The sequence below is a fragment of the Miscanthus floridulus genome, chromosome 11 (genome assembly GCF_019320115.1).
Source record: "Miscanthus floridulus cultivar M001 chromosome 11, ASM1932011v1, whole genome shotgun sequence".
NCBI lineage: Eukaryota > Viridiplantae > Streptophyta > Magnoliopsida > Poales > Poaceae > Miscanthus > Miscanthus floridulus.
The window spans coordinates 89711011-89721945 of record NC_089590.1 but is presented as its reverse complement, the minus strand read 5'-3'; the positions used below and the strand labels follow the sequence as shown (position 1 = coordinate 89721945).

Genomic DNA, 10935 nt, shown 5'->3' with positions numbered 1-10935 from the left:
AAATGTTGCTGATTGATGCAGGAGGAAATGTCGGGTCTTGATTCTTTGCTGAAGTACAATGAAATTGTTAGAAAGATATTTGATAGTGAAACAGAAGGATATCTATTTTATAACAAATACACTAAGGGGAAAGGATTTAGTGTTAGAAAAAGCTATTATGAGTAGGGCAACAGCCACAATGAGAGGACCCTTCAGAAGTTTGTTTGTAGTTGTGAAGGTTTCCACAAAGAGAAAGAGCTGAAGAGGGAGATTAAGAAGCGAAAGCCATGGAATATTACTCATGTTGGATGCCCTGCTAAATTTGTGATTGCATTGGATCAGAACATAGGGCATTGGTATGTGAAGGATTTCATCTATGAACACAACCATCCAATGGCAGAACAAGACCTTGCTTGTCTTCTGCGTTCACATAGAAGAATCAGCGATGAGCAAAAAGCTGATATTGTGACGATGCAGATTTCTGGGATCCGCAAACACCAGATAATGGATATTATGGAAATGCAGTACGGTGGGTATGATAAGGTTGGATTTACAACAAGAGACTTGTATAATTTCAGCCATCGCAATAAGGTGGAGATAGTTGCTGCTGGTGATGCTCAGACAGTCATCAGTTACCTAATAGAGTGCAGACATAGGGATCCTAATTTCTTCTTCGACTACAAAACTGATGGGAAAGGGCACCTCAAGGGACTGCTCTGGTGTGATAGTCAATGTCGGCTTGATTATGCAGCATTTGGTGATGTCATCGCATTTGATAGCACATACAAAACTAATCGGTACAACCTGCCCCTTGTTCCTTTTGTTGGGGTGAATCACCATGGCAGCACAGTTCTTTTTGCATGTGGAATTATTTCCTAGGAGACAATTGAGTCATATGTGTGGATTCTTAGCACATTCTCTGATGCCATGGTTCGGAAGCATCTGGTTTCTGTGATCACTGATGGAGACCTTGCTATGTAGAGAGCAATCAGGCTGGTGTGGCCGAATTCATCGCATAGGCTATGCATATGGCATATTGAGCAGAACATTGTGCATAATCTTCAGGATGATGGTGTGAAGGCTGATTTCAGGTATTTTCTTTATGATTGTTGCTCCATAGAAGAGATTGAGAGGAAATGGCTGAAATTCTTGGATAAGCATAACTTTACAGATAAGGAGGGAGTCGTGGCTATATCAGATGTATGAGAGGAGGGAAATCTGGTGTGCTGCGTACCATGCCGATAAGTGCTATTTAGGACTGAGGAGCAACCAGCGGAGTGAGAGCCTAAACTCTAGGCTTCAGGTAAATCTAGATCGTAAAATGACATTGTTCGAGCTAGGTTGAGCACTTTGACCACTGCCTTTCATGATTGCGCAGTAATGAAGCGAATCTGGACTTTGAAGCATCGAATTCTTTGCCATGCTTAGAACCAGATGCTTCAATTATTGAGAAAGAGGCTGCGAAATCGTTCACACCAAGAATTTTTTGCCACGATGTAGTTCAGCATAAAAGCAGCCAAAAAGTGTTTTGCGAGAGAGATTCTAGATGACTATGATGCGATTAAGTATATTGTTGGCAGGGAGGATAAAGGAGATAGAGAATACCATGTGGAATGTGAGATATGTGTTAATGAAGGCAATCTGAAGGGAATTTCTTGTTCTTGTCTTAAGTTACAGTCCCTTGGAACCCCCTGCTCACACATCTTTATATTGGGATATAGCAAAGAATGTGAGCTTCCAGGCTGCTGTGTTTTGAAAAGGTGGACAAGGGGGGCCAAGAGTGCATTTCCTCCTATAAGGAAGAGCACCATGTATGACTATTCTGATAGCCTACAGAGGTACCATGAGCTACGCAATATCAGTCACACTATATCCTTTGTAGGATCTCATTCACCTGAAGCATATGAGTGGCTTGAAACGTGTTCTGTATGAGGAAGCTGCTATGATCCTACCAAATGGAGGAGAGAACGAAGATAAGAGGTATGGTCTGGTGCTACCGCAAGGCCTGGATGTTGATTCTGCTAGAGTCTAGAAATGTCTTGGATCCCATGCATGTTCCTGGCAGAGGGCCCCCGAAGAAAAAGTTAAAGTCAGTTTCAAATAAGAAGAGATCTAAGGTGAAATGTACCCTGTGTAAGGGTGAGGGTCACAATCGGCGAACATGCTCCATGAGAGAAAAGGTAGTTAAGAGTAATGTTCATCAAAGCTAACAACTGCCTGTCTATGAGGATTGTCTAGTTATGGCTAATGTTACTCTTCATTTGTAGGAAACAAAGCTCCCTGAAGATGTGCTAGATATATGATTTGCCTAAGGATCTGCTTGCTGCTGCATAATAGGTACGCTGGTGCATAACTCATTTAAAGTGATGCTTGTGTTGTTATGCTACTCAGGCGCAAGCCTAGTAGATTATGGTCTGATCAGTCACTGCATTAATATATGACTAAGTGGATTCCAGCTTCTTGTATTTGGTATAAGTAGGTTTTAGTTGTTTGTATAAGTTTGCTAACATCTTATTTCACTGTATATGATTGCAATACTCTATTTTCCTGTTTACACTGCTTTCTTTTTTAATTTATCATGCAAGTTCAGTTCTTCCCTCATGAATTTATCACTAGTTGGTCAAGTACATGTATGCTTTTCTGATGGATTTCTGTTCTCATCCAGACATTTCTTTCTTATTTACCATCTCTCCCTATGTTAGTCTTAATACTATAGTGCAATGCTGAAATTACTGAAGCTTCCTAGAGACACATGATGATTCATTCTTTGTCTGGTTGCTCGAGAAGCCTCAAAATGGGTGCAGAATTTAATATCTTCCATTTATTGACAGTCCAACCCTCCAGGCTATGAATATTAATTGCCATTCGTGTATCTCTTATGTAGGTATTGTTGGTTTTATTGATGGAAATCGATAAGATTTTTCAATTGCAAATGCAGTTCTTCTCAGCCTAGTATATCCCTAATTTGAAACATGTGAGTTGACATGTTCTTTACTGCCGCATCAGCTCACATAACATTTGCAGTTGATGCGGACACGGGGTGGGCTGCCCACCGCCGCCCCACTTGCATCCTTAGTGGCAACACGACCTCCTTTCCTTTCACAGGCCGGCCCGCAAGGCCCACAAAGGCACACATGGACACTCCGTGCACCATTCTCACTTCTTAGTTTGACAAATACTTTTTAGTCTACTAGATGTAGTTTTAAAAGGGTTTGAATGTAGCATGCCACTTATTCTTGTTTTTAAATCCCTAGGTGTCATGGATCATAGCAACAACATGCAACGAGTTCGGAGGTCCCTGGAAGAGGGGGAGGAGATGGTTAGCAAACAGAAGGCGGACCGGCACGATCTAGATTTAGATATATAGCTTGAAACGTGTCCAAGCTGAAATCAGGAGGAGAGAACAACGATGTAAATATGACAACTACATATCACTTCAGCGTGCCGAGCTAGACAAAGCGGTAGAGACTAAGCATTCTGAATTGGCTAAAAGAGTGCGGATAGAACAGATTGCCCTACTAAACAAGCATTAACTGATCAGCGTGCCACCTATGCCCAGAAGATAGAGTAGGAGCGTGCTCTCTCAAATGACGCCTTACAAAAGGTAATGTCTAAGTGTGTTCACTATTTTGCATTATTCTTTTATCTTGGTTAATAGGTAGAGTAGCATTAATCACTATCCATTTTCTGTTTTTTTCATGTTAATAGGTACAATAGCATTTTTCTTTTATCTTGGTTTGGTAGAGTACCTCTCTTTGTTTAGCTTTTGGAAGTTGGATTTTTCTTATTATTAGGTCTGTACCCAAATCTTTGTTAATCTTGTAATCTTATATAATTATTAATACAAGCACTTGTACAAGCATAACATGATTTCATACTTTGATGTAGCATACTTTTTAGTCTACTGGATGTAGTTTTAAAAGGGTTTGAATATAGCATGCCACTTATTCTTGTTTCTTACAAATGGCCCATGAAGAAAATGATGCCAATATAAAGAACGAGAGACAACACTTTGAGTCCATGATTGAGCAGGCAAGGGCACAATTGGCAACGTTGGAGAATGAGCGCTTAAAGATGAAGACCCTGATTGAGTCCTTCATCCAACGAGAGGAGGTCCATGCCAACATGAATGTAGAGGTACTCTTTTAATTTATATTATATATATAACCATCTGAACGCCTCATATGTTTGCACTTTCAGGTAGAATATATGATCTATATACCATGGAGATATATGTGTGTAATAACTAATAACGAGTGTGGCCCGGTATATGAATTTTTCATATAATTTTGGTTACTCGTTGATCTGAAATGATTCTTATTCGTCTAATCTATACATGCAGCATGTGGTAACGTGCTTTAAGATTCACTCCGTGAAGGAAATTTATTCGGATCTATAGAAGTACTACGTAATCAAGAAGAATTGTCCGAGTTTGCAATTACAGAGCTAGCCACTGTTGAGTATTACATTCTGTCACAACATTTGATAGCTTATTTTGGATACAAAAGAGACGCATAGTTGTACTACCTAAATCCTGCTACTGGGAGTGAGCCATCAACTGCATTGGTAAAGATTGACAGACAAGAAGATGTAGACAAAATGGTGGATGCACTTGTTCATGAAAGGACAAAGATTTGTCATCTGTACCTAGTGAATGGAGTTGGATTTTATGATGAGGACGACCGTCCATGGCAGCCTGATGATGAAGGCCATCCATGGCAGCCTTATGAGGAGGACCGTCTATCGGGCAACGCTGATGAGGAAGCTGAATAAGATGACACGTCTCCTATGATGAAGAAACGACGCGCTGATGAGTAAGCTAAACAAGACGACATGTTTCATGCGATGAACAAACATGCTTCTTAGCTATTGGATAGTTGGAGTTTGGTCTTTTAGTTGGACACTTGTTCTTGGTCGATTGGACACTTGTTCTATTAGTGCTGCAAGCTGCTACTTTTATGAAAACTGAATGCACTTGTTCTTGGTCTTTTATTTGGACACTTGGTCTATTAGTGTTGCAAGCTGCTACTTTTCTGAAAACTGAATGCATGTTACTGTGATTTTGCAAGCTGATATTTTTTTTTCTGAAAACTAAATTGCAGTGGCTTGTCCTTTATCTATTTTACTTCTAATTTTAGTGGAAAGAATTCGTATGTCTCTGCCCTTCTGTACTCTGAATTATAGGTTCTGAACAAGCACGAAGACTGCAATTAGAATGTTCTGACTAGATGACTTGGTAACTGAATGTACTAATGGCATCCTGCATGCACTCCTGAATTAGGCAGGTGAACATGCAGCGAAAAACTGAACTATCCAGATGCAACTTCCATTTAGAGCCAACCAAAGCAATGTTAACACCTCCGGGGAAAGGTTTCACAAGCACCTGAAAAATTGCTTTTCTAGCATGATCCATTTTGTGTTTTGGTTTACAGATCATATAGAGTAGCGACCAAGTTCAATGTTACAGCCAACAGATTCTGCTTATCGATGTCTCATTGCAGTGTCAAATCTCGTCTCAACATTAACAACGTTACAATCATACAAAGTAGGGCCATAGGGTAGTAGGGATAATTGTGGTAGTTTCATAGAACTGGATGAGCAGTTATAGAGGCCAGTTTACCTGTGATTTCCAGCACATACAATTTCATCTGGAACAGATTTAGCCCATAAAAATAATCGGTAGACCTAAGGCCTTTATGCACAAGTGGCAACCCTGATAACTGATATGAGACAAATTTAGTCAGCTACACAAGCATATCTGTGTCATTTCCTAGCCAGGACCATTAAGCCATGAAAACATTCATAAGCATACATAACCTTGCAACTATAACAATGCGAGGTCATGAATATAACCTACTGAGGGCATTAGGAAGTTACATGCAAGTATTTTTTGATGTTTCAGCCTAGTCTTTGCTAGGCTCTCCCTTTGAAGATGCATGCCTCTTGTGACCACTCCGAGTCAATAGCGCAATGCTATTTGATCTTGGCATCTGGACAACCCCAGCAACACAATCTCCAGCATGAGCATAGCTCCAAACTCGAGAAGGCCCTTCCCCTAGTGAACGTAATCTTGGGAATCCATTTTTAACCTATAAATCGACCACTGCTCGGTATCTTTACCAGCCAGCTTGTCGCACACAGGGCAAGGAGGGTCATGCTTCTACCCCTTGGGAGTGGTCCACTCTAAACACTCAGCATGGTAGACATGGGAGCATGGGAGAACACCAGCAACTAGTAAATCTCCAGTGCGTACAATTCTACGAGAACCCCAAGGTGATCTCTTTGTCAGAAGCCTCTCACAGAGGTCACACCTTGTTTTCTGCATTACATTATTAGGACGTAGTGGTCCAGCTTCAGGTCAGTTCTGATAAATCAGTAAGATCCATGCTACTTGCCACACTCCAATTTCCTGACTCCCCATGACTAGCATTACCATAGTCCATGGGACCTAGAAAGCGAAGCTCTCCTATTCCCTTGAATTCAGAGCACAGAGGATTGCTGGAGCTTGCGCTGGCAACAGGACTTTGAGTTTCTTGTGCTTCTAGTGCATGTTCTGGAAATGAAACAGGGTGTATTGGATTTGACAGGAATGATCGACGACTTGGGAAGTTGCGGGGCGTTGATGTGTATGATTTAGGTACAATATCATATTCACCTCCATCAGAGCGACAGGAGGTGGAACCACCACTATTCTGTTGTCCTGACATTCCCTACAAAAAGTGGATAAAATTCAGTTCCCCTGAAGCCTGGAGCAAGAAAGGAATATTACTACAACATGAACACCTAGCATATTGCATACCTCTGACAATAATAAAGCACCTATAGGCTCAGCAACTGAAACTGCAAAATAGGTCCAATCAATACAACTGAACAAAACTTTGCATGCACATGCCCATACATATAATAAATGCTCAATTAACATAACTGATCTCATTGTAAAATTCTTTGGAAAAGGTTGCACACACCCACCCATAGCTATGTGCACACACAAATTAAGGTGATGACAAAGTGACCACTAATGAAAAGGTTGCATGCACCCGCCCATAGTCAATCATTGTTTTATGCAATTCAAAAACATTATAAATGCTCATCTAGTAGAAAAGGACATACAAATGACCATGCACAGAGAACTTGAACCACATGGTAAAAGCGCAGATGACAAAGAATATTACAGGACATGAGATACTCAGGAGAGATGGAGATAATTTAACCAGAGTAGCAAATGTGCTATCTTGTAACCATGCTGACCACTAATGATTGAAATTACAACCATATCACGTCATTCAAATATTGCCACATTCTTAAAGAAGAATATATTTTGCCAACTCGTTTGTAATTCAACTGCTACCATATTGGTACAGGAACTACATTGCCTTAAAAAAAGGTTATCGATGATAGTGATGACCCATAATTCACAGTGACCCCGCTATCACCATGGGATCCATAAGACAACCCATAATTGACTTCTCTTTTAATATATTATCAATAGGAATTTACATGACTTGTCATTGAACTCATATATTTAACCTAATTTTTGGTCAATTTACAGAGTCTAAACACATTTTTATATACAATACAAACACCTAAGCAAACCACAGATCATTCCATGCTCATGTATTCATGTGTATTCACAGAAAGCACTGGTACAACTTGATGGTTTGAATATTTAAGGCATCCATAAGTCTTAGGCAATAACTAGTGATGGAAGATGAATTCATAGAAGATATCAAATCACAAGACAAATTAAGGATTACACAACTGCAAATAACATGTGATGATTCAGTACAAATGAAAAAAACAAGAAATTCCCCAATCCGGCGCCTCAGCGACAGCGCACCAAAACGGCAACACCAAAAGCGTACAGGAGAGTGGGTACCTCGAGGCCGGCGACCAGGGTGCGTGGGAACCCATCAGACTCGAGGAACGCAGCGACAGAGGCGACCACCGCCCCTCACGCTGGGGGCGGCGGCGGCGGCAGGGCAGGGCCGCCGGTGCAACGCCGTGCGAGGGCAGCTAGGGTGAGGTGCGTGTAGGATTGGGGAGTTCGGTGGCGATGGAGGCGACTACCACAAGCCTCGCACTAGGGGTGGGGGCGGCGGCGGTGCAGGGCCACCGGCGCGACGCCGTGCGAGGGCAGCTAGGGTGAGGTGCGTGCGGGATTGGGGAGTTCGGCATGGGATGGGGTGGGGGAGTATGGAGAGGCCATGTGGGATTGGAGTCTAGGGGGGGTGGGGTCGGAAGTGAGTGTGCGAAATGACCATAATTCCCTTGGACGAATAAAATCAACAAAAATAGCTATTTTGGGTAGGCATCAGGAAGCATCAGCAAGCGTTAGGAAGCATTTCCAAACATATATATCATGAATAATGGGTATTAGTAGACATTTAACTGTACTCAAAGAATTGATGTCTCACAAACTTAAATTAAGAAAAAACATAGTGTTCCACACGTTATGTATAAGTCATCATATATCAGAGCTTACAAAAGAATAGATTATGAGAGCCATAAATAGTTCATAGGATCATCATTTATTATTATTGTCAAAAAGTAACAATCTTATCGGTCTTATGGTTACTTAAATTATATGCATACTTAATTGGGCTATGATTATTTATTTGCTGCATAACATATCACACTATTGCGGACGCTATGAAGAAATGCGGACTACTATAGCGGCCCTGCCAACTCAAATAGCGGCTACTAAGTTCTAGCTTGCCAAATCTAGTCCACTACAGCTATTGCAACCGCTACCACAAATATTTAGTACCTTGATTTTTATAGGCTATTTAGTCCATCTAGCCAACTAGGTCCTTTCACCTATGTCTAGCAATCAACACACGAACAAAGATATCACTTGAAAATTGAACTACCCTACAAATGCAAGCAAACATATGTTTTGCACGACACAAATGCAACAACCAAGTATTCTTGAGCTTGACCCCCTAGTTGTGTGCTTCTTCAAATTCTGATCACTCTCTTTTCTTCAATCTTGCTCCTTCATCTCTCTTTATCTCTTCTTCCCTTTATCTGTGTCCAATCTCCCCCTTTATCATCAATTTTCATAAAAGCTGGCACCACTTGAGATACATATACTTGAAAGTTGGGGTAGACATTATTTGAATCTTGGGAATACATCACTCTTTGATGGAAATTATCACTTATAGTTGAGGATTACTTGTAATTTCTAGTATTGATTCTATGAGCTTTCCTTCTCTTTGGCTTGAACTAGTTGATTTGCATAAGCTTCAAACTTAGTTTGAAACCTCTTTAAGATTCTTCACACACCATGAGCTATCTTGTTGAGGTTGAATTTGACACGTATAGTTCATCAACATAATCCAAACACTTGGGTTCACAATATCATGAATGAGTCATATTATAGCACTTGAAACAATCAAACATACAAGCTAAGGTGGCAGAATATGATCTCAAACTAAAAGTTCCTATTTGGTTTTGGTGATTAAGTGACAACCTTAGGTGGACTAATGTGTTTCATGTGAGATAAACAAGTGCTTAGTCCACAGATACACTAGTGTGAGCAATACATATATCCATGGTGGAGAGTTGGCTTATGTATGTTGCAAGTGCTCAACTAGTGGAGTTGAAGGAACTCATATGACCATGACATGGTGTCATGTGGATAGATGGAGAAGATCAAGGGGCAAGGCTTAACTATGAAGGACCGAGTTGGTAGGGTTTGGCCAGTTGAGGGCTGCTTGCTAGTGTCTAGGGGTGTTACCCCCATGTATTAGAACCAAATTAAATCCCTCCACTCACTTGCATAGTTGAGATTGTGATTCGATGAGTGACTGGAGTGATCTAGTGTTTGTTCTTGAGAGAGGTAGCATGAATGTATAATGATATCAGGTGATTATTAGAAGTAATAAGATGAAGATCATAATCATAATAGACAAAAACTAAATGATGATTAGGGCCCTCGATCTCCACCAGGTAGACCAAAGATAGGTGAGACTAATTTCAAGTGTTCAATCCGCATGTGGATCCATAAAAGATAATGAGGATTCATCCAATTAAGGTAAATTATTTGACTCTTCTCTTTGCTTAGGGACCAAACTGTAATGTATATAAATAGCAACAGGGATAAGTAGTAACTAAACTAGGCAAAGGATAATATCAACACATGAGACAATAGATCTACACCTTGCCCTCCAACATAGAGAGAGAGAGTAGGAAACTACAAACTGAGACCCTGACTCTTGCGGATGCCAACGACATCGTAGGTAGCCAAAGAGCCAACCTTCAATGAATTACTATTCATAATCTTCCAATGATAAAAAACAAGCTGTGAGGGATAGCCTAACCAAAGGTTTCTTCATCAAGTGTGTGCTTAAGGACCCAAAAGAATCCATGAAAGCCCTAGTTTGATTTTGGATAATTGATGAAACCTATTTGGACTAATCCTTGCATCTAAGTGTGTGACTAGATAGGATGGTTGAAAGCTCTAGTTTGGTTTTGGTTAATTGATGAAACCCTAAGTGCTAACCTAGTTTATCAAGATGATTATGAGATAGATAGCACTACTCCAAGTGATGAAGCAAATGGCGAAGATCATGACAATGGTGATGGTCAAATGCTTAAACTTGCAAAAGAAGAAAGAGAAAAACAAAAGGCTCAAGGCAAAGGTATAAAATGTAGGAGCCATTTTGTTTTAGTGATTAAGACACTTAGTGAGTGTGATCACATTTAAGATAGATAGTCGTACTATTAAGAGGAGTGAAACTCGTATCGAAATGCGGTTATCAAAGTGCCACTAGATGCTCTAACTCATTGCATATGCATTTAGGATCTAGTGGAGTGCTAACACCCTTGAAAACATTTATGAAAATATGCTAACACATGTGCACAAGGTGATACACTTGGTGGTTAGCACATTTGAGCAAGGGTGAAGAAGATAGAGGAGATGCCAGCGTTGATCAAGTGACCGGATGCTGGATC

At 40.6% G+C, this 10935-nt stretch overlaps 2 pseudogenes; one reads left to right on the top strand and one right to left on the bottom strand.

The window, feature by feature from the left end:
• Positions 1-372: 372 nt before the first annotated feature.
• LOC136493325 (protein FAR1-RELATED SEQUENCE 5-like) lies at positions 373-1099 on the top strand (annotated as a pseudogene).
• A 4783-nt stretch (positions 1100-5882) lies between these two features.
• Positions 5883-6952, bottom strand: LOC136492423 (uncharacterized; annotated as a pseudogene).
• Positions 6953-10935: the final 3983 nt, after the last annotated feature.